The sequence below is a fragment of the Patagioenas fasciata genome, chromosome 2 (genome assembly GCF_037038585.1).
Source record: "Patagioenas fasciata isolate bPatFas1 chromosome 2, bPatFas1.hap1, whole genome shotgun sequence".
Taxonomy (NCBI): domain Eukaryota; kingdom Metazoa; phylum Chordata; class Aves; order Columbiformes; family Columbidae; genus Patagioenas; species Patagioenas fasciata.
This window is the reverse complement of record NC_092521.1, coordinates 71,948,539-71,973,205: the sequence shown is the minus strand read 5'-3', so window position 1 is coordinate 71,973,205 and position 24,667 is coordinate 71,948,539.

Genomic DNA, 24,667 nt, shown 5'->3' with positions numbered 1-24,667 from the left:
CAGCAAAAGAATGCTGAGACAGGAATTAGCAGGGCTCATTTAGAGAGTTTTAAACTAGATTTGAAGGGGAATGGGGTAGTAGTTGGGTTTGCACCAGTGAGGCAGCACTTCAGAATTGATGAAGACTGGGAGGCCTCTCATGCCCCTAGGGTGAAATCAGTGTGCTCAGCTTGCTCCCTGAAATGCCTGTATACCAATGCACACAGCATGAGGAATACACAAGCAGAGTTAGAAACCTGTGTTCGGATAGGAGATTATGATTTGATGGCAATTACAGAGACATGGTAGGACAGCTCACATGACTGGAATGTGATCATGGATGGCTATGTTCTTCTCAGGAAAGACAGGCCAGCCAGACGAGGTGATGGAGTTGCTCTTTACATGATAGAGCAACTACAGTGTATACAGTACTGTCCAGGCACAGATGAGGAGCGAGTTGAGAATCTATGGGTGAGAATTAAGGAGCAAGCTGACAGGGATGATAATGTTGTGGGTGTCTATTACAGGCTACCAGATCAGGGTGAGGAAGTTGATGAGGCCTTCTACAGGCAGCTGAGAGCAGTCTTGCAGTTACCAGCTCTGGTTATCATGGGGGATTTTAAGTACCCTGATGTTTGCTGGAAGGACTACTCAGCCAGCCAGCCACAGTCCAGGAAGTTCCTCCAGTGCACTGATGATAACTTCCTGATGCAAATGGTGGAGGAGCCAACTAGGAGAGGAGTACTGCTGGATCTCATTCTCACTAACAAGGAGGATCTGGTTGAAGCAGTAAAGGTTGAGGGCTGCCTTGGTTGCAGTGACAATGAAATGGTGGAGTTCAGGATCTCGTGTGGCAGGAATAGAATAGCAAGCAGAATCGCATCCCTGGACTTCAGCAGGGCAAACTTGGGCCTTTTCAAACAATTTCTGGGGGAAATCCCATGGGCAAGGCTGCTTGAAGGTAAAGGGGCCCAAGATAGTTGGTTAGTATTCAGAAACTGTTTCTTCCAAGCTCAAGATCAGAGCATCCCAACACACAGAAAGTCAAGAAAGGGAGCCAGGAGACTCGCATGGTTAAACAAGGAACTGCTGGGCAAACTCAAGTGGAAGAGAAAAGTTTACAGATCATTGAAGGGAGGGGCTGGCCACTTGGAAAGAATATAAGGCAGTTGTCAGAGGATGTAGGGAGGCAACTAGGAAAACTAAGGCCTCCTTAGAATTAAACCTGGTGAGAGGTGTTAAGGACAACAGAAAGAGCTTCTTCAAATACATGGAAGATAAAACTAACACCAGAGGCAACGTAGACCCACTGATGAATGAGGTGGGTGCCCTGGTGAAAGAAGATACAGAGAAGGCAGAGTTACTGAATGCCTTCTTTGTCTCCGTCTACTCTGCCGGAGGCTGTCATGAGGAGCCATGTACCACTGAGGCCCCAAACGGAGTCAGGACAATGGAGGAGTTTGCCTTAGTTGATGAGGACTAGGTTAGGGAGCAATTAAACAACGTGGACGTCCATAAATCCATGGATCCAAATGGGATGCACCTATGGGTGCCGAGGGAGCTGGCCAAAGACATTGTTAGGCCCCTCTCCATCATCTTTGCCAAGTCTTGGGAAATGGGAGAGTTGCCTGAGGACTGGAGGAAAGCAAATGTCACTCCAGTCTTCAATAAGGTCAAGAAGGAGGACTCGGGTAACTATAGACCAGTCAGCCTCACTTCCATCCCTGGGAAAGTGATGGAACAACTTATCCTTGGTGCCATCTCAAGGCATATCAGGTATAAGAGGGTCATCAGGGGCAGCCAACATGGCTTCACCAAGGGGAGGTTGTGCTTGACCAACCTCGTAGCCTTTTATGAAGACATAACCAGGTGGATAGATGGTGGCAGAGTGGTGGATGTGATCTACCTTGACTTCAGTAAAGCATTTGACAGTCTCCCACAGCACCCTTGCTGCTAAACTGTGGAAGTGTGGTGTGGACTATCAGGTAGTGAAGTGGACTGGGGAACTGGCTGAAGGAAAGAAGCCAGAGAGTCATGGTCAATGGGGCAGAGTCTAGTTGGAGGTCTGTATCTAATGGAGTGTCTCAAGGGTCAGTACTGGGACCGGTATTATTCAATATATTCATCAATGACTTGCATGAGGGAATAGAGTGCAGGTTTGCTGACACCAAGCTGGGAGGAGTGGCTGACATGCCAGAAGGCTGTGCTGCCATCCAGCAAGATCTACACAGGCTGGAGAGTTGAGCGGGGAAAAATTTAATGAAATGTAACAAGGGCAAGTGTAGAGTGTTGCATCTGGGTAGGAACAACCCCAGGTTCCAGTATAAGTTGGGGAATGACCTGTTGGAGGGTAGCGTAGGGGAAAGGGACTTGGGGTCCTGGTGGACAGCAGGGTGATCATGAACCAGCAGTGTGCCCTTGTGGCCAAGAAGGCCAATGGCATCCTGGAGTGTATTAGAAGGGGGGTGGTTAGTAGGCCGAGAGAGGTTGTCCTTTCCCTCTACTCTCCCTTGTTGAGACCACATCTGGAACACTGCGTCCAGTTCTGGGCCCCTCAGTTTGAGAAGGACAGGGAACTGCTGGAGAGAGTCCAGCACAGAGCAACAAACATGGTTAAGGGAGTGGAGCATCTCCCTTATGAGGAAAGGCTGAGGGAGCCGGGTCTCTTTAGCTTGGAGAACAGGAGACTGAGGGGTGACCTCATTAATGTTTATAAATATATAAAGGGTGAGTGTCACAAGGATGGAGCCAGGCTCTTCTCATTGACAATCAATGATAAGACAAGGGGCAATGGGTACAAACTGGAACACAGGAGGTTCCACTTAAATTTGAGAAGAAACTTCTTCTCAGTGAGGGTAACATAGCGCTGGAACAGGCTGTCCAAGGAGGTTGTGGAGTCTCCTACTCTGGAGACATTCAAAACCTGCCTGGACACATTCCTGTGTAGCCTCATCTAGGTTTTCCTCCCTGGCAGGGGGATTGGACTAGATGATCTTTTGAGGTTCCTTCCAAACGCTAACATTCTGTGATTCTGTGATTCAGTGATTCTGTGATTTTAGTGTTGTAATAAAAAAAAAAAATAAAATAAATAAACCCAACCAACCAACCAACCAATTCTCAGCTTTTTTTTCTCATCTAACATGATTAAAGTAAATTGTGACAATAATTGAACTCTTTAAATGTACAGTCTCATAGAGAATCAACATTGCAGCCATGGCAGCTTGGGTAGGTTTGCATAGCTCTATAGATCTATCAAGCCTGAAAAGACCCACAAAGGAAAACTAGTACCTCTAGAAAACCCAACTGTGTGACAATGAAGTACAGTTTCAATAGAGTAAGGTGGAATGACACGGTAGTGATACCCAAACTGACAACCTAAGAGTCAATGGAAACAGCTCAGTTGTATAGCACACTGGTTACTATGAACCAGAGTCAGAAAGAGATTCTCTGAGTGAAGGTTTTCCATCTTTACCTCCCTTTGCCCTCCTTTTATACTACTCTTATTCTTTCTCCTATTATAACTCTTTCTGTCTTAGACCTCCCTCAAAATACCTCTTCTTCTTTCACGTTTTCACTGTCCCAAGAGATTCTCTTATCTTCCTTCGTTTGTACCTTTCTTTATCTCTAATTTCTTTCTGCCTCCACTCTGAAGACCACCTGGTATCCATCCCCTGAATACTATTTTCTTTCCAAGTCATCCCTTTTCCATTTAAGAGCTCCCCTCTCAAATTCACACCTTGATCCATTATTCCCCCTTTTCCATTCTGTGTTTTTTCCCAGATATCTCTTTGTGCATTTCTTTCTCTTTATATCTACCTTTCCCATGATAAATCCATTCTTCTTGAGAATTTTGATTTTGCCCCCAAGACTATTTCTTGCCCACTTGGCACCTGCTCCTTCAGTAAACCTCCCTGTGCTTCCTAAAGGTCACATCTACTACAGATACAGTAAGGAAGCACAAACCCCACATCTTCCCTGTCATCTCTCTTGCATCACTTCAAACTTTGCAGAACCCTATCCCTTTTTACTCTGTTTCTCATAAAGTTCAGACCTTCTCTGTCCTTCCTGCTGCAGCTCTTCCTAAAATCTATGCCTATTTCCTTTACACACCACCTATTCTGAGTGCCATACATTCTTACAAAAACCCCAAAACCTGGATAGGCTTACTTACATCTTCTGCTTTTGTCACATGCAGTATTATCTTTTCCATATAAACCATTATATTTTCCACTTTGGATGAATATCAAGCAAAAGTCCCATAAGAGATTTCCTTTCTAAAATTTCTAAGCATTAAAACATGCTTTTGTATAGCTTTATCTATAAGCCCTTTCACACTTATCCAATAACAGATTAAGTAATAGGATTGTTCAAACTGCTTTTAAATGAACTAGCTAGGCATCTTTCGAAAGACAATGAAGGTACAGGTCAAGGACAGCTTTATTCTGTTAATCTCTCACAAGGAATTGCCAATAATCCTGAGCTGATAAAAATAAGGTTGTGAAGGGTACGGTACTGCTTATGACATAACCATTCTAAAAGGGAAAGACACGTTTTGTCTTGACCTGCAAATACAAGAGTAACAGTTTAAAATCAGTACACATCATACACACAGAGCTACATAAAGAACAACCCAATCCAAAACTCAGAAAAGCAAATGAAAGTCTTTTAGCTAATTTACCTCAGCAGGCACAGATCAGATCTGAGGTGTATGACAGTAGTCACTAAGAAAAAGGACACTTGTAAATGTTTAGTCTGTGTTACACATCTCCAAATTCCAAGCATTCTTAAACATGCTGTTGTCATCAGGTTTTGTTTCTACTTGTGGATTTTCTGTGTAACTTGGGCTATATTGTTCCTAGTAGCAGCACAGAAGATTGGAAGAGCATACTTTTCTAGGAGAAATAAAATATGCCTACAATTGTGATGTGGAAATTATTAAGGGACTAAGTATGAAATTCCACAGTGCCAATTTATTACAGTAAAATAAAAGGAATGCTTAATGCTGGTAACAGTATGGCTCTACAGAGACTTAAAATTCACTGTATGAGGTTAAAAAATACAACCAGAAAACCCAGCAGCTTAAGGAAAACGGCTCCTACTACAGAAGAAGGTATTCTTGAGCACAACACATTTTTCTAAAAAAATAGAATTCCACATTGATTACATTATAAAATAAATGGAAGACAAGGCAGGACATGGAAGATCTCTAGATTTATTTCATCAGTGTTGAGATAACTTTGTCCCATGTTTAGTTAGCATACTTTGTTGTATCACAACTCTAAACCACTCTAGCTCCATTCTAGTAGTAGCTATTGAAACTTCTGTTTTCAAAGAGGAAAATATCACTTAAAGGGATAGTAAGACCATGCAAATGCCTGTGTGAAGTGAGAGGAGAAAGTATGCACAGAGAGGTGTGTAGGAACTCTAAGACACAACAGTAGCTCTGAGATACACTTATCGTTAGTGTGTCAATTCATTCCATAGGAATGCGTATTACAGTTTTAGGTTATTCCACTTCTGTCTTCTAGGTTGATCAAAATGTCTCTCACCCTGGAAAAGGTGTGACTAATTTAACAGAAAAGTATTTTCTAGTAGAGGTAACACTTCTCCTTCATACACCTCCTTCCTTCCTATAGTAGAAATCACATTTTTTACTATGTGGCTTCCCGATAACTTTGCAGACAAGACCATGGTGCCCTTGTAATTATCATCACATCACCATCTGCAGTTCCCTGCTCCATACTTAAGCCTTCCCTCAGGCACTTGCTCACTAGCATTTAGCAGCAGCACAAAGTTTTGGTGTACCCTAAGCTCTTTGTCAAATCTTAGCCCAAGGCTTTTACAGAAGGGAAGTAACTGCCAGACCTATTTAACTCTTCAGCACTTTTTCTTAGAAGTTTTTGTTTGCTTGTTTGCCAAGCACTCCAAATGTGACCTTGAAATTAATCAATCTGAACATAAAGTGTATCTAAGTTTTTACCTGAACAGACATTTAATGTAAGTTTTATTCATGGTGCAGAGAAAACTGGTTTTGCCTGATGTATGAAGATCACAAAATCACAGAATGTTAGGGATTAGAAGGGACCTTGAAAGATCATTTAGTCCAATCCCCCTGCCGGGGAGGAAAACCTAGATGAGGCTACACAGGAATGTGTCCAGGCAGGTTTTGAATGTCTCCAGAGTAGGAGACTCCACAACCTCCTTGGACAGCCTGTTCCAGCGCTATGTTACCCTCACTGAGAAGAAGTTTCTTCTCAAATTTAAGTGGAACCTCCTGTGTTCCAGTTTGTACCCATTGCCCCTTGTCTTATCATTGATTGTCAATGAGAAGAGCCTGGCTCCATCCTTGTGACACTCACCCTTTATATATTTATAAACATTAATGAGGTCACCCCTCAGTCTCCTGTTCTCCAAGCTAAAGAGACCCGGCTCCCTCAGCCTTTCCTCATAAGGGAGATGCTCCACTCCCTTAACCATGTTTGTTGCTCTGTGCTGGACTCTCTCCAGCAGTTCCCTGTCCTTCTCAAACTGAGGGGCCCAGAACTGGACGCAGTGTTCCAGATGTGGTCTCAACAAGGGAGAGTAGAGGGAAAGGACAACCTCTCTCGGCCTACTAACCACCCCCCTTCTAATACACTCCAGGATGCCATTGGCCTTCTTGGCCACAAGGGCACACTGCTGGTTCATGATCACCCTGCTGTCCACCAGGACCCCAAGTCCCTTTCCCCTACGCTACCCTCCAACAGGTCATTCCCCAACTTATACTGGAACCTGGGGTTGTTCCTACCCAGATGCAACACTCTACACTTGCCCTTGTTATATTTCATTAAATTTTTCCCCGCTCAACTCTCCAGCCTGTGTAGATCTTGCTAGATGGCAGCACAGCCTTCTGGCGTGTCAGCCACTCCTCCCAGTTTGATGTCATCAGCAAACTTGCTCAAAGCGCACTCTGAGCTGTTGATGAATATACTGAATAGTACTGGTCCCAGTACTGGTCCGAGTCCCTTGGGGCACTCCACTAGATACAGACCTCCAACTAGACTCTGCCCCATTGACCAAGACTCTCTGGCTTCTTTCCTTCAGCCAGTTCCCCAGTCCACTTCGCTACCTGATAGTCCACACCACACTTCCACAGTTTAGCAGCAAGGGTGCTGTGGGAGACTGTCAAATGCTTTACTGAAGTCAAGGTAGATCACATCCACCACTCTGCCACCATCTATCCACCTGGTTATGTCTTCATAAAAGGCTACGAGGTTGGTCAAGCACAACCTCCCCTTGGTGAAGCCATGTTGGCTGCCCCTGATGACCCTCTTATACCTGATATGCCTTGAGATGGCACCAAGGATAAGTTGTTCCATCACTTTCCCAGGGATGGAAGTGAGGCTGACTGGTCTATAGTTACCCGAGTCCTCCTTCTTGACCTTATTGAAGACTGGAGTGACATTTGCTTTCCTCCAGTCCTCAGGCAACTCTCCCATTTCCCAAGACTTGGCAAAGATGATGGAGAGGGGCCTAACAATGTCTTTGGCCAGCTCCCTCGGCACCCATAGGTGCATCCCATTTGGATCCATGGATTTATGGACGTCCACATTGTTTAATTGCTCCCTAACCCAGTCTTCATCAACCAAGACAGACTCCTTTGGGGCCTCAGGGGTACCGGGTTCCTCAGGACAGCCTCCGGCAGAGTAGAAAAAGACAAAGAAGGCATTCAGTAACTCTGCCTTCTCTGTATCTTCTTTCACCAGGGCACCCACCTCATTCATCAGTGGGCCTACATTGCCTCTGGTGTTAGTTTTATCTTCCATGTATTTGAAGAAGCTCTTTCTGTTGTCCTTAACACCTCTCACCAGGTTTAATTCTAAGGAGGCCTTAGCTTTCCTAGTTGCCTCCCTACATCCTCTGACAACTGCCTTATATTCTTCCCAAGTGGTCAGCCTGATCAAACATTGAGACTCGCTTGGAAATGCCAGTGCTCAGACACAGAACAAAGCAAACTTCTTCTGGACTCATTGGCTCTTAGGGGCTGATAATAATTTTCTAATTCCCTAGGACAAGCCATCAAAATAAATATTATCTATTGAAATATGAAACTGAAACTGTGGTAATGGGACAAACAAAACTCACTCTATGTGTGCAGGGAACAGAGGAGAAAAAGAGGAAGACAGACACAAGCTGTGAAATGGTTTATATTTTTAACATTCAGAGGAATGCAAAATTCAGACTAAATCAGAGAAGTGTAATACTACACTCCAGATCAAAAATGAAATGAATGAGATCCATTTAATCTGCAATAAAAAGAAAAAAGCATGAAAAATTTATGATTGATGAGAAGCTGGTGAGCCATTTTCATATTTTTCAAAATGAATTTGATTCCTGATAAGCAATCAGATGATTGGCATCAGGAGGTGAAAAAACGATGTCTTCAGGAGTGCACTGGATGCCCCAGAATAAACTCTAAGCAAAGCAATAGACCCTAACAAAGAAAAGAAGTCCTCATATGCATATGGGTGGTTATGGAAGACAATACTTGTGGAAAAGCACTAAAGAAACCAAATAGCTTACAATCAAGTCTCCTCACAAATAGTATGTGAAACTACATACATTAGAAGATAAAAGAGAACCATTCTAATCCCATGTGGTAGGCAAATCTGGGGGGGAAAAAAAAAAAAAGTTAACAGAATCAACTTCACATTTGAACCCTATTAGTACTAAACGTACCAATGCTGTGAGATTAGAGGAGAGCGTGGGCAGGCTCCAAGGCAGTCTCTCTGACTGGGATTAATGTTTGCGGCTTCAGAAGAATGGAGTTTTTTCTGCTACGAGCATATTAATACCCTCTCCCAGGAAATAATATCTGAAAAGTCTTAGAAAAAAACAATCCTATTTTAAAGAATGGAAAGCACAGAAGTAAGTATCTCCTCTGTTCTGTGAAGGCTGTTGTCAGACTCAATATGAAGTATCTCAACCCTCAAAGTATCTCAAGCAAGGACAGGTGTTACATTGAAGTTGGTAAGAAAGCAAACCTGGAGACCAGCCTTGCAGTGATCACAGTGCTGCATGACACAGCATTGCCTAATAAATCCCTCAAAGTTATGCAAGCTTGGGTTTTGTTTATGTTTATGCTAAAAATCTGCCCTTACCCAGCTGTTCCTGTATGCTAGATGATTCTTTTTCATGACTTACTCTTCATCAAATATTTGTTCTAGCAGTCTGGGTTAACTGTGAATACAGTGTTATTTCCTACCCATCTTACAGTAAATTATTACAATGTATGGGTAACTCAACACTACGTGAGAAATAGTAGGAACATACAGCAATGAAACGTACAACTAGCAAATTCTTTACACACTAGTCTGTGAATCAAACAGTACATTCAAAGTAACTAGAAGAAAGCACTAAGAATTTTATCTATAGTAAAGCAATGAAAATACAAGAAAGTATGCATCTCAATACTGATTTTAATGAAAACAGATTACAAAGTGGACAAAAGCTTAACCTAATTAAATGAAAATGTGAACAATTTTGCTTTATTTTTTTCTATTATGTTTTTGCCTTTTTATTATACAATTGGTTTAAATCCACTACTTAAATTAAAGATGCCAATGAGTAAAGGAGACCTTTGTTTGTCCATTGGTAATTTGGAAAACATGCCATAAAGCAGTCCTTTTACCCTTTAAGTCACATAGGAAGAAGAAAATGGTAATACTTTAAAATTTAAAATGCAAAGGACAAACTTGTCTTTTCAAACACAATGCCTAAACTTCAGGCTTTCTAAGATGCTTCACTGCATACAAAGGAACTTCAAAGTAGTTTGTATTTCTGATATGTAGATCAGAGACTTTTTCAGATGCCTAATGGTTTGAGCAACAGGACAATTTTTTCCCCAATAAAAACTTTTTTCCCCTCCTGCAGTGTTTTTGTCTTCCACCCTTACAAAGTAAACCATGATTTTAGCATCTCAGTAACACTAGCAGCTCTGTTTTGCCCATCTCTCTCTTTGGATCAATGGAGAAGAGGTACATAAAAATCATAATTGTCACTCTTGGTCAAGGAATTATCAAGAAGAGCAACATGGTTGCTAAGAAGATTCAAGAAAAAGTCAAAGAAAATAAAAAATGGAAAGTATATGCTAAGTACAACAAAGCACAAAAGAAAAAGAAAAAGAAAAAGAAAAAGAAAAAGAAAAAGAAAAAGAAAAAGAAAAAGAAAAAGAAAAAGAAAAAGAAAAAGAAAAAGAAAAAGAAAAAGAAAAAAAAAATTGAGCTTTTCAGAACTAAGTAGTTTTTGGCTACATGTTTGTAAACAATGTCCTGGCTCATTTTTACAGTTTCTGATTTTAATGATGCGCTGCACAATGTGCAAGTGATAATAGACAAAGGTTATGTTTCCTGCAAAGAAACTCTCAAATTTGAAAGCAATATGATTTTTTATTTGCATTCCAGTGAGAAGCTAGTTCAACTGGGAGAGTTAATTGAGGAAGTAGTAAATACCAAATAGAAGCATAAAACAGAAGAGAAAAGGAAATTGGAAAAAGAGGATGGAACTAAAAAAAAGGGATGTGAGATGTGCCAGCAGTCATCTGGTATCTGTCACAAGGAAAACTGAAAAGAAAAAGCTACCAGTCAAAGGAGAAATTAACTTCAGTGTGCGTGCATAATATAGACTCTCCAAATTTCTACTGTTCTGTGTCCACAACTGAGAGATTCAAAGAAAGAGGAAAACAAAACAAAACAAACCACCAAAACAGTTCTGACAGGATAACTTGGAAACATTTGTGTTTGAAGAATTTGGTGTGAATGTTTAGAAATAATTCTTCAGTAGACAAAAATTAAAGACATCTTATTGGACATTAAAAAGAGCATGGGACAAAGCATCAGTTTTTCTCTGATGAGACTCCACAATTCATGCATATCAAATAATAATACACAGTAGTACAAGGACACACTAGCAATATAGATGTTCCCATGCAAAAGTGATAGGAGCTTGATAATTAAGAGAATTAGTCTTAACAGCTATCAAGACAAAGTTTATTGTAGAATTTACTACTTAACCATTAACCATTTTGTTAGAGGTATTAATTTTAACATCTGTGCAATTGCCTTGGAAATAACCTTGATAATAGGTTTCATGACCTTTTTTTTTTTTTTTTTTTTTTTAATTTAGGCATGAATCAGTCTACAAGGTAAAACCTGTGGAAGAAAAACAATACTCTGCTAAGTTTAATGCATTCGCATTGAAGAGTCAGGTGCGTAGAAAACAAACACTATGGATCTTCTTTATGTAACAAACTACATGATGGACTGGTATGAGTATAAATGAGAATGAAGTCTCAATTTTTCTAAGCACTAAAAGTGAAAGTTAAAAACTGCTAGCTTAGTAATACACTGGTAGAGATGGTAGACTACTTCACAGAGATTTGAAACCCGTAATTAACACTGAAATTCACAAAATTACACTGCAGCTTTAATAGATATTGCAGATTACAATCAAAAAAATAAGATTAAAAAAAGCAAACAAACAACAAAAACAGCCTTAACAAGCTGTACATGAATTTGGCAAACATGCTGGGTGAGTATGTTGTGTGTAAATGGTGTTGTTGGCTCATGATTTCTGCCAAGTGAGATGGAAAAGATCTGACAGAATTATCCAAATTTTCTACCTTTTTTTGCCTTAAAGATCAATTAGTCTATGAGTTCTGATTGCAAAAGTAGAGCCACCACCTCATATGACTGTGCTTCGCTCCTCTCTGTAGAACAGTAGCCTGCCAAATTATGAACAGGCTAGATATTCTGCAGCAGATCTAAGCCTATAATTTCTTTTTCATTATGGTGTATTTTTTGTTTGTTTGTTTTTCCTTTTTTTTTGGTGCATTTTTAAACTTTTGCCTATAGTTTGTGAGTGTTCAAGAGTGATGGGTATAGAAACACCATGTTCTTTCCCAGTAAATCTCCATCTCTCTTTTGTTTGTTTTATTTGTATGACACTAAAGCTCAGGTTTGCAAAGCTGTTTGAACATCTCAGCCAAATAAATGGAAACAGAAGGAAGATGTTTAAATGCTTTTGTCTGAAAAAAGTCATTACCTACTCATTTTCACTGTTTGTACATCTGTTGTGGGTTCATAGGGACTGGTAAATCACGAGTGATGTTTCAGTCTGGCGTAAAAGTCTAAATAACAATGATTTAAGTTACACTGAGAAAAGCTGATTCATACATATACCTTGCATCCTAAAAAAGATTTTAAGGGTCACAAAGGATACCTCTCTTCTGTGAACCCAAACTAGTTTTCCTGCTGGCTACTCAGCCTATACATGAGCCCTAATGTAATTTTAGTGACACATCTCGAGATGTGCTCACTGCAGGTAACATCCAATGGAACGAACTTTGGTTTGGAACTGCAAGTTGAAATGCATCGAGAGGGGAAGCACTCTTAATCATCACCCAGTTAGCACAAGAGTTTTCTCTCATTCCTTGTGGGATTTGTTCTTCAAATTCTGAGGCTGGAAGAATCTGTGATGATCTCAGTTGCTATAGAAGAAAAGATGTACAGTGAGCAACTCCTCATGGTCTATATATCAACTTCAGTCTCTTCAAGAACAGCTGAAAAGGACTTATAAAGTGAGTAATTGACGATTTAGAATGTAGTCTAGTGATTATGAATCACCTTTACAGTTTTATCATAACTTGGACTTCAAAGTTGATGGTGAAAATTCTGGGGGCTAAATAGAATACCAAATTTTTTCTTATTTGTTTGACTACTTATTTGTTTTCACTACCATTCACTGAGTTAATGATTTCCATTTCAGTAATCTGACCATGGGTGACATCCATATAAATGATTGAAACAAATTATTCAGGAGATTTTCAAAACATTTTGGCTATCTAAGTTTACTTCATTCTGATTGTGCCACACACCTCATTTTCTATGGCTTATACCAAAGCCAAGCCCAGTTTCAATGCCTTAGATTCAATTACTAATTCACTTTTATCATTGGTATGTACTCCTTTGCTTCTGAGATCTTGTGATTATCAGATCTGCACAAGTAAATAAAAAGCCACATACATAGTTTGTTCCTAGGAATATATTTGTATATGTATTGTACATTACAAATTTTGAATTTAAGTCATGTAACTCATATTCACTACAGCTATTTCTTCATCTTTTGTATGCTCCTCCTTTTCCAACCTTACCAGAGTGTGAGGTCATCCATTTAACATCCATGTTATTTACATTCATGTTTGTGACTATCCAGATGCTTGTTCTTCTCACAAAAGTTTTTCAGTATTTTCATTAGATCCTAAGGAGTCCTGTGCATCCATCTATACTATTTTCCTTCTCTAGGGTCAGACTATCTACAGTTACTAGGTTTTCATCTGTCTCTGAGGTATGATCCCATTAAAATTCTGGTTTAACTTGTCATCTTCATCTACAAATGCACAGTGTTATGAGCAGCAGCTGATTTTCCAATTCATCTTTGGTATCTAGTGAGCCTTGGGTCCTCTCATGAAAGCATTTAGTTTGAATGGAAGTACTTTCAGATGGCTCACACACATCAAATAAGTTGGAAACTTGTGATCATCAAGGGTTATTTGTCCGTTGGCTTCTCATTCTCTTTCTTTTCGTCCCATGTACATTTGAAAATATTCAGCCTTTTAAGTTTCTGACCATCTGTCTCCTTCAGGTCCTGCAGACATCAACATCATGCAGCTCTTTCCATCTGGCTACACTTTCAGAAATGTTTGCATTTCAAAATCTACTGGAGATATTTTTTCAACAACAACTTTTTAGACATCTGAGTTTTCCTTTGACGCTTTGCCTTGTAACCAGAACATTAATTTAATTTCCCAAAATCAAAATATTTGCTTGGCTCCACAAAGTACGTCATGTCATTTAGATCATGTACACACACTGAAAAAGGTAGGTCTCTCCTCTGCATAGTGTTTATGACAGTCATAGCAGCAACTCCAGTCAAAATAACTGCCTCATTATGGTAAGCGTCATGCAAACACAGTAAGATGAGAGCCCTCAGACCAGTTTTTTTTTCACTTACATTCTTCATTTGAGATCACTGTCATGTCACTTATCAATAGAAGTCAATAGAGAAACATCAGAAATAGGACCAATACAGGAGTCTTTTAAATTACAAAGAAGGTAACTAAATGTTAGCACATTTGCATAGTTAATTGCTTATTTAATGGTCACATAATTAACTGGTATTTCTAGCTGCAGTTTAATCTCTCTATTTAGGCATAAAATAGCATCATTAGGCATTTATTTTTGCTGCACTCTTCCTGTTATTTCCAAGCCTAAGATACCAGATAAACGTCGTAGTTGATTTAATTACTGTGAATGGATAATGCCCAGTTTCTAATTACAGCCATTGTATGTTTCTCTCATAAACACATCTGAAAGGAGAAAAGTAGCTGTTCTACTTTGTCTTTTGTTTTGTCCCTCCAAATTTATCATCTGCCAGCTGAAAATATGTAGCAATGCCTTTGTGTTTCATCAAAGTTGAACATATTCAATAAAACACTGCGAGGGCATTCAATTTTCCATTTTCTCAACTTTTCTTTCATCTCTATTCATCTCTAAAAGTGTAAAACACTTTTTCTCATCCTTAGAACTGCTCTCCTGCTTTAAAAACCCTGGAAATGAAGCTCTTTTACTCTTTGCAGAATTGTTTCAATAAATTAAGGGGGAACAAGTGGGAGGTAGAAATGAAAAACTGATTTTCATTTTATGATCTCAATAAAGTAACCTCCTGATAGAAAGAAAAATCACACATCGACAAATCACACTGTAATATAATAAATCTTCTCCACCTTGTGAGCTTCGGTGTCATATCAACAGGTCGAAAGTCAACAAATGCCATAAAGATCAGGTTAGAAGTTTAAGAGGGGAGGGGAGAGGAGGCAGCAGAGCAATCTCTCAAGTGTCCAAATTTCTTTCGCTCAGAAAAACAAAAACATCTGACACAGCACACAGGCCAGCTGAGTAACTGATTGCCTCTCAGGGAAAAGCAGCTAAGTTGGTACCCAAACACAACCTCCCTTTCTCTGCCTTCTGTTGTACATAACTGCTTTATTCCTGGGTACTTTCTAAAACACAAACATTTCCAGAACTTTAATGCTACTGTGTCTTCACATATTGTATTACATGAGTACATTCGCTTGCTTTCCATACAATTCCACTTGGATTTTTCTCAAAAGGATCATTACTGCACTGTCTCACTGTCTTTCTAACATCCCTAAAGACTTAGTTTTCAGCGGTTTGGTGAAAAACAGAAAGAAGCCAGGAGTAGGGGGAGAAAGGCATCTCGCACACAGTGTACCAGGAGACTTGTAGGGAAAAACAGCATTTGAGAATAGTTGTAGCAGGCTTTATTCCAGAAATAAATTACTCCGTGAGTCCATTACCCACTCTGTACCTCACAGTAAAATTAAAGATACAGACCACTCTCAGTACCAAAGGGCAAAGCCGGGACCGAAGCCCCTTCACATTAACTGAGTGAACACAGAAAGTCTGTCAGCAGGAGGATCTGAACAAATGAGGGACTCTCCCACCTGGAAATGGGAGAAGAATATTTCCTTGGAGTACAGCTGTACACCTCAACCTTCTAACATCTACGGGACACCTAGTTGTGCTAGTAAAGCACACCAAATGCTGGCATCAGGAATTTCACTGACCAAAGAGGGACAAAGTATCATTTATTCTATGAGGCTGGGAAATACATGTCTGTTACCTCGTCCTCATGCCTCGGTTTTTGCAGTAAATTCTATTAATAGTGGAAAGAGAAAATTAATGTAAGTCAACAGTCAGAGAAATGAAGTGAATATCTGCTGTCAAACTGTTACATGTCGATGAGGCTGTACAACAAATACACCACACCAGGGTGACATTTGTACCGACTAATGAGAAGCAACCTGTAGCAAATAGAGTATCAAACAGAGGACATTCTGAAATGTCAAAATCTTGATATATAGTCTCAAAATATACTTATGATATTCATCATCATCATGTTGTTAGATTATGCATCAGTCTAAATGTATGAACCTTACAATTGTTAATCAGAAACTGATTTCTGAAACCAGATTGTCACCCGCTGTACAAAGTAGCTATACAAACTTTTAAACACAATACTATGATATTTTCTACATCATCAGCTGACTGCAAATATGTTAGCAAAGCATGCAGCTTTACTGAAAAACTAAATGGCTCTGGTGATATGAACAACACTGAAAAACTGTTCTCCTGCATATATTTAAACACATCACAATATAAGGAAAGAAATATTATATAGAGACATTTATAACTGGGCAAAAAATATCTGTTGCTGATGTCCAAGTAACTTGTGGCTCCTACATTTCATTTCACTTAATCTTTGTTATTTCATGCATGTGTAACTCATTCTAGTTCTTCAGATTTACTTCTGTTTCACAATCCTCTGAGCAACAGCAGATGAGGCCCATCAGGTTAATACATTCTTTTTACATCCTCATGCATTTTAGTGTTCTTACTTTTCAGACATAAGGCTTTATTTATTTAAATGTGGCATTCACCCTTTAGTGCATTTATTACAAGGCTGACATTTTACTTTTTTTTTCTATCGGAATCAAACCAGGAGCATTAACTTTTATGGAGGCCTTTAGAAGCATTTATCTGAGTTAGGAGTTTTCAAGGCTACTTATCATTTAGATGTGGTGTTGGCTTGTATAATTTTACTTAATTTTTCTCTTTTAAGTCACACATGTTATTCAAGGTGCAACTCCCAGCTTTGTGACTTGGAAAGGGGAAAGGAAAAGATCCCTTCAGCCAAATGTGGTTTTGGGGCTTTTTGTGTTTGTTTGTTTGTTTGTTTGTTTTAATATTTCTGAGCCAGAAAAAAAAAAAAATCCAGTTTCACTCAGACTGAAAGGAAGCCAGAAATTGTTCTTATCTCATTTTAATCTGTTTAAGAAGACCTCTCTGTTCTACGGTTCCACGCAGTAGGAATAAAAGAGAAGTTCAAGAGAAGGATTTGGGAGCAGGAGTGAGACAAGGAGTCAGAAAGGGAGAAACTGGCTTTGTTTTTTAAGTTTTCCATCAGCATCTTTCCTGAGAGATCATCTCAGAAGAAGCATTATAATCCATTTGCTCCTTGTGTTGTTGACACCACTGGCTTTCCTGATACTAATGCGCCAGCATATTATGTTTCTCAGAACTGTCACCACTAATGAAACAAGTTTTGACATTCCAAACCATTCAGTCCATAACGGAGACCAGGAAAACTTTGAATACCTTCTTTTTAGTCTTCCAAAGGGAAAAAATAGTCAGGCAGTAGGTTTTGTATCAGCAATGGCTTGGTTCCATTGGATTTTTTCACATGTAACAGCCATTTCAGCAGAGACATGCATAGAATGCTACTTGGCTGTTATTGGGTTTCCCTGATTATGAACTCCAAAGCACTAGAGAAATTACTTACATTTAATGGGCAGGAGTTTAAATACAGTCACTAATTTTGCAGCAGACTCTAAAGTGACTGTTAATTGTGTGACAAAGCAATTTGCTGGGGTTTTACTGGAATTAAGAATGCCAAAGAATATATAATTCACTTATTTTTCCAGTTACACAAACTATACAACTCCCTTCCCAGAAGAACATCCAAACTTTTCTTCATAGCAAAAAAATTGCTGCATAACTCTCAGGTGTACTTGTCATCTGCTTGGCACAGTTAAAAACACTCCTCAGGCACAAAGCTCATGAAGAGCAGAGAAGACACAGTACCCAGGAGGAACACAGCAGCTGCCCTCACTGGACATGGGACAGCAGGTTCCTCTCTGGGTGACGGGAAACACCTTTCCCTTGCCAAACCCCCCTCCCACTGACTCCTCCAGAAACACAACCCTTTCCACCCAGATGAATCCTGCAGCTGTCAGGGCGATTCCTGCAAGGCTCTATCTTGTCCTCAAGAACTACAGTAAAAAAAAAAAAAAAAAAAAAAAAAGTTTTTAAGTCATCAGGGACATCTTTATAGGTCTTTCTTGTGTGTCTTCTTTTTTTTTTCTTTACTATAGTTTCAGTTCTACATTACTTTCCAGTTCCTTTGTTACTGTTGTTCAATGGTTGGACTTGATGACCTTGAAGGTCTTTTCCAGCATAAATGATTCTCTGATTCTATGCTTCTGTGTCATATTTGTTAGCAGCCTCATCACAGCAATAAATGTTTAATATTAGTATTGGCTTTTTCCTTTAATCTGATCAGAGAACATTTTATGAAAATGTTAGTGTTATACTTCTCATCTGGTAGGTACAAATGGCAGTTCTGAACCTGGAATTTAAGTCTTTAAAATCACAGTTCAATGGCAATAGTATTTCCCAATTTAAGCATAACCATAGCATTTGCTATTCAAGCATAACCAAACACATATACATACACAAAGACCCGCAAACCAGGTATTTCTGGTTATTTAAGCTTAGTAAGAGATTTTTCTTATGTATTGTAAATGTCAGGCCAAGCATCATTTGAAAATGTTCCTTTAAGCTACTTTCACCAAACAGACATTCATGAAGATTCACCATTAGGGAGATGTCCTATCTCTGTCTCCAGTACATCCCTTCTGGCCCTGCCTCTGTCAGTCAATTTCTTGATTCAGAGTGATCTTAGATTAAAATGGAAAAAGATAAAGGTTAAAAAAAATCTCCACAGTCATCTTTTTATTCCTGGATGTGACAACAATATTTGTGAGAGAAAAACTAAAGGATTTCTAAGTTGATTATAATAAGTCCCTGTCTATATATAGATTTATAGTTACTCTCTGAGGGAATGTTAGCTGGTGTTAAATTGAATTATAAAATTCCTTTTACAGACATTGTTACTCTGGATAATAATCCCATGACCGATACTAATCTTTTATATTCAATAACTCCATCCTTAGAAAGTTCAATTTGCAGGATAAAAAAAAAGATTCTTCAATCTGTCATGATTATTTTTCATAATTTTGGTTGATTCCATATTAAACTGTCTCCACAGCTAGGAAAAAGGCTATATGAAATTCTGATTTGGGACTACCAGAAATATGACATAGAAATTAAGAAAATCTGGCCTTCTAGATATCAAGGAAACCTTGAAGCTGCTTTTTTCTGTTGCTTTGTTTTGTTTTTTCTTTTTTGATTTGCTTTCAATCTGATTGTGGGGGAGTAGGCTCTTTTTTTTTTTTTTTTCTTGCATGAGGATTAATTCACAGTTTGTCAAAAAACTAGACTTCTGCTTTAGCCCTGAAGAAACACTGTAGTGCTTCAGAAGTCTGTATTTCATAATTATCAGAAAAATTATAGCAAAACTCATAGACTAATGTCCTCAGTTCCATAGATTGGAAGGCCTGGATAAGCCGACTAAAGGTACTCTTTGCTTTTCAAACCCAGAGTATGTCAGCTATGGTTTAGCAATGTCACACTGTCTTTAGAATAGATAAATTTTGCACAGTAAATGCTATGATGTCTAGCTTCCTAATAGAGTGCTTACAGTAAATTATATATTGCAGTTTTCTTTTAGGGTGTATTTACATTGGCAGAAAAGAGAAATCAAGCTTGGACATTATGTTGTTTGTTTTCTTTTCTTTTCTTTTGCTTTCCCAAACCTCCATTACCCAGTATGATTCAACTCCCACAATATTTGATATTAAAAAATAAAGCAAGGAGGGGAAAAGGGGAGGAATAGCGATTATAAGGGCAAACCAAATTCCAGTCCCCAGGCAAATGGACATAGTAATGGTTGTAGTTAGGACTGATCACTGACAAGACTGAAATGGGAATATATTGCAAGTGTAATATCTGAAATCTTCAGTGTCATAGAAGAGAAAGTAGTAAACCCACAATCAATTAAAGCTACTTTATAACCACAAAATGCCAAAAAATCCCTAGGACAAACTAAATTCATTTAAAACATACAAGCATAATACATACACAGAAAATTCAAGTACTATACACAACTTTTGAAAACATTAATGACTCTAATTTATAATTTATATTTAATTTAATTAATTTAACATTTGGAAACCTAAAACAAACATTGCACACAATCAAAGAACATAACCTGACTGGCTTAGGTGCAACAAGTAGTTCTGCAAGCAGCAGAGCAATAGAAAACTCAGTTTCTCTACAGATCTTTTATAGTTGATTATGAGCTACAGCTGAAGTTTTCTCCCTGGCATGGGAATTCTCCTCTTCCTCATTTACATGACCAAAACATGCCACTAAAATAAAACTGGAAAATTAATCTAAAATTACATAAAAATTTTAAACTATCTGAAATTATGACTAGCTGCCTTTACCAACTAAGTAATATTTACTGATTTCCAAAATACCCTGACTAAACTCTAAAAATAGCAAAACCAGTACAGAAGGTGACCTTATGTCAGTTAGTTCATAGATCAATAAAGGCCTTCAGATTCTTTCATGTAATTTAAACCAAATGCCTCAGATATGTGTTAATACTTTCCATGACTATTGGACCTCTTCTACTCAGTGTGGGCATAATGACCTGATCGTCACTCAGCTACCCTGTAAGCATCAAGAGTTTGTTAATCCTCCATCTAATCCTAAAAATGTTTGGCAGGACTAATGATGCAAGTGTACCTTTTAATTACAGGCCTGGAACTTTGCTCATAGGGCAGATACAGGCACAATGTTTTGCATCAGCATGACTTCATAGAGTCATAGAATGTCCTGAGTTAGAAGGGACCTACAAGGATCGAGTCCAATTCCTGTTCCTGCATCTGACAACCCCAAAATTCACACCATGTGTCTGAGGGTGTTGTCTAGTCTCTTCTTGAATATTGACCGGCTTGGGACCATGGCTACCTCCTTTGGGAGGCTGTTCCAGTGCTCCACCACCCTCTGGGTGAAGAACCTTTCCTAATGTCCAACCTAAACATGCCCTGCCACATCTTCCTGCCATTCCCTTGGGTTCTGTCATCGGTCGCTAAAGAGAAGAGTTCGGTGCCTACCCTTCCTACTCCCCTTGTGAGGAAGCCGTAGACTGCAATGAGGTCTCTCCTCAGTGTCCTCTTCTCTAAACTGAACAAACCAAGTCACTTTAGCTACTCCTCATACGGCTTCCTCTACAAACCCTTCACTAACTTTATAGCCCTGTTTCAGACACTCTCCAGTAGGTTAATGTATTTTTTATCCTGTGTTGCCCAGAACTGCACACAGTGCTCCGGGTGAGGCCGCAGAGCAGAGTGGGACAATCACCTCCCTCACCCAGCTGGCAATGCTGTGCTTGATGCACCCCAGGACATGGTTTGACCTCTTGGCTTCCAAGGACACTGTTGGCTCATGTTCAACTTGCTGTTGACCAGAACCCCCAGATCCCTCTCTGCAGAGCTGCTTTCCAGCATCTCATCCCCCAGTCTGTATGTACAGCCAGGGTTGCCATGTCCCAGGTGTAAAATCCAGCACTTGTCCTTGTTGAATTTCATGCGGTTGGTGATCTCTCAGTTCTCCAGTTTGTTCAGATCTCTCTGCAGGGCCTCTCTGGCCTCCAGAGTGTCAACAGCTCCTCCCAGTTTTGTGTCATTGGCAGACTTACTAAGTAACCCTTCAAGTTCTGAGTCCAAGTAATTTATAAAGATATTGAAGAACACTGGCCCTAAGATGGATCCCTGCAGAACCCCACTGTGACTGGTCTCCAGCCCAACATAACCTCATTTACTAGGACCCTTTGAGCCCAGTCCATCATCCAATTGCTCACCCACTGCATTGTGTGTTTATCTAGCTGTATGCTGGACACCTTGTCCAGGAGAATACTGTGAGAGACAGTTCCAAAGCCTTTACTGAAATCCAAAAAGATCACATCGACAGGCTTCCCTTGGTCAACTAAGTGGATAACCTTGAGCAACTTAAGCAAAGTCAGCCCATTTTGAGAAAAAAATGTGTTAATCTGTGGAAAGTTTGACTAGGATACTCAAGGACAGAATCATAAAACACTAGTGAGGACTTTTAAAAATCACTGTCAGTCCTTCAAAGGATATTCAGCCCACCAGCCTAGATGTACACCATAAGAAAGGGAGCAAGTTGCACAATAAAGAGCAGCTGCCCTACATAAATATAAAGCAACTGAGTACTGAAACCGACAAAAATAAAATGTGAATCTATCAGACAAGTCACTCGTGCCAGTTTTCAAGGCAAAGACTAGAAAGAATCTGAAAACAAACTATGAAAGAGAGATGTGCAGATTCTCACATCAAACAATCTCTCAGGTGGGTCAGACACCAGGGCTGAAGTCTTCACCTGTCTTCTAAGCACATTCAGTGAGGTAAGTCTTGGGACAGCATTGGACATAAAAAGAACTGATTCTTTAGTATCCAGGCACTGGAAAAATTGAAATTCTCTGAAGAATATGCTGAGAATGGGAATAACTATGAGCGTGACTGAGGATAAAAAATAGATCTGATAAACAGATGCAATACCAGCAAGCAGTAAGAAAATGTAAAGGTAAATTACCGGCTGAAAACCTCATAACCTCTCAATCTAGGCTAAATTATAGCTCAAATAGTACTCTCTAGGAGTGTGAGAAACATAGGCTTAGCTTCCATGAAGTCAAAGTGGTAGTTAAACTGAGGTATCTCATTTCCTTCATGATTGCTCTAGGATTTGCATGGAAACATATATTAAAAACCTTTCCTTTCTTTGCACTCATCTTGTTGCTTTTCAAAAAAAAGAATATAGTCTGAAAAGTACCAATTCTATAAGTGATTCATGGTTTCTTTGCATTTATTTTGTGTCTTTCTACCAAATCAGACACCTGCCAGAGCTCTGCAGGAACAATAAACTTCCACCCTAGGCACACAGGGAATTTTTGGAAACACCACCAAGACGTCTGCAAGATCAAGAGGATATGAGTGCAAGATAGGTGCTGGACTGTAGCTTTTCATCAAGGTTTACCAAGTCCACCTTGATGGTTCTTCACTGTCAAAATCACTTATTGGCTTTGGTCTTTGTGTTAAGTATTTTAAGATATTATGAGAAAGGAAGTTTTGCAATTGTTTCTTTTAACTAACTTTATTAAAAACATTTCTGTGTGCTACCAATGATTGTTTTACCTATGTTATGTGTATTACTGTGATGGGTGGAGCCCAGCCAGCAACTAGTCACGCACCCAGCCATTCATTCACTTCCCCACTTACAGTGGGCTTTGATAGAGAATTAGGAAAGTAAAAGTGAGGAATCAACTTCTGTTTAGCTACTTTCCAGGAAGCAAGGCTTCACCACATGTAACCATTACTTGGGAAGATGAATGCTATAACCACAAACGTTCCCCCTTCCTCCTCCTTTCCCTGAGCTTTTACGGCTGAGCACAACATCATATGATATGGAATGTCCTTCTCGTCAGTCAAGTCACCTGTCCCAGCTGTAATCCCCTCATTACCTCTTGCCCACACTCAGCCTTATCACTGTGAGAGAAGAGAGGGGAAAAAGAAAATTCTGTGCAGGTACTGCTTATCAATAGCCAAAACATTGTGCTATCAACTGGCTTAGTCACAAAACCAAAACACAGCACCATACGGGATACTACAAAGAAAGTTTACTCCATCCCAGCCAGACTCAGTACAGTAACTTACTTTAGATTGCTGATCAAGCTTCCTTACTGTTTCATTATAAAAAATAAAAAATAGAACTACAGATTCCTGTTAGGGCGGTTTACATGAGAGGTCCCATTTTGAAAGATATAACAGCAAATCCACACTTAGAATAGGGTATGAGGGAGGCTAAAACATATAATGTGCTCAGCTCTCACAAAAATGCTCTTATTACAGAAAACAATTCTGTTCAACATGGAACATAACTACACCAGTTCTGAAATATCTACATGAATGAAAAAGACAAAAAAGTCAACTCTCCAGTTGCTTTCTCAGGTGGGAACAGATGCCTTCAGACAGGCATAAATCTCGTAGCTATTTTTTGTTCTTTAATCTCCCTGGATTTTACCACTAGAACCTCAACTGTACCTTGGTTCAAAGGTGTGTACTTCAGATTAAGAATTAAAATGTATGCCTGCTTTAACTAGGCATGGGTGGTGCAAGGCTCTGGATTTTGATCTTACAATCACTCCCACATTAGTGCATTAGGAGTACCTGCCAATTCCATTTACACCATTGGAATTATGTCCTTATTAAGCCACTGTAATTGATAAGTTCATTGTTACCCATAAATATAGAAAACAAAACAAGAGCAAAACAGACACCAAACATCGGATTACAGGCTGAGCATGAAGAAGTCCTAATTCTTGATTCTTTGGTGAGAATCTCTATGTAGGTTCACAGCTTCTTACGTATTTATATCTTATTAAAAGGAGGAGAGAAGAGAGTGAGAGAGTGCATTATGATTTAGTGGCCTATGAGAGTGCTTAATTTGCTGGTGTATTTTAAGGGACAGAATGAAGATTTTCCATTCTACAATATTGTAGATTATCACTGTGATCCTGTGGGTAAGGTTTACACTGTAAGAGAACACAAGTAAGGTACCCTTTTTTTTGCAGGCTCTGAAAGAGCCAAGGCTGAAGTAGTAGAAGGCCTAAACTGTAACTTTTCTATGTTGATTCTTTTTATTGTGACCTTGTGGTCACCACATTTTTTCTAATAATAGAAAATTCAGCTATAAACAGATTGTGTTGTTTCATCTTTTTGGTCCTTCTGGGCATACCATAATGA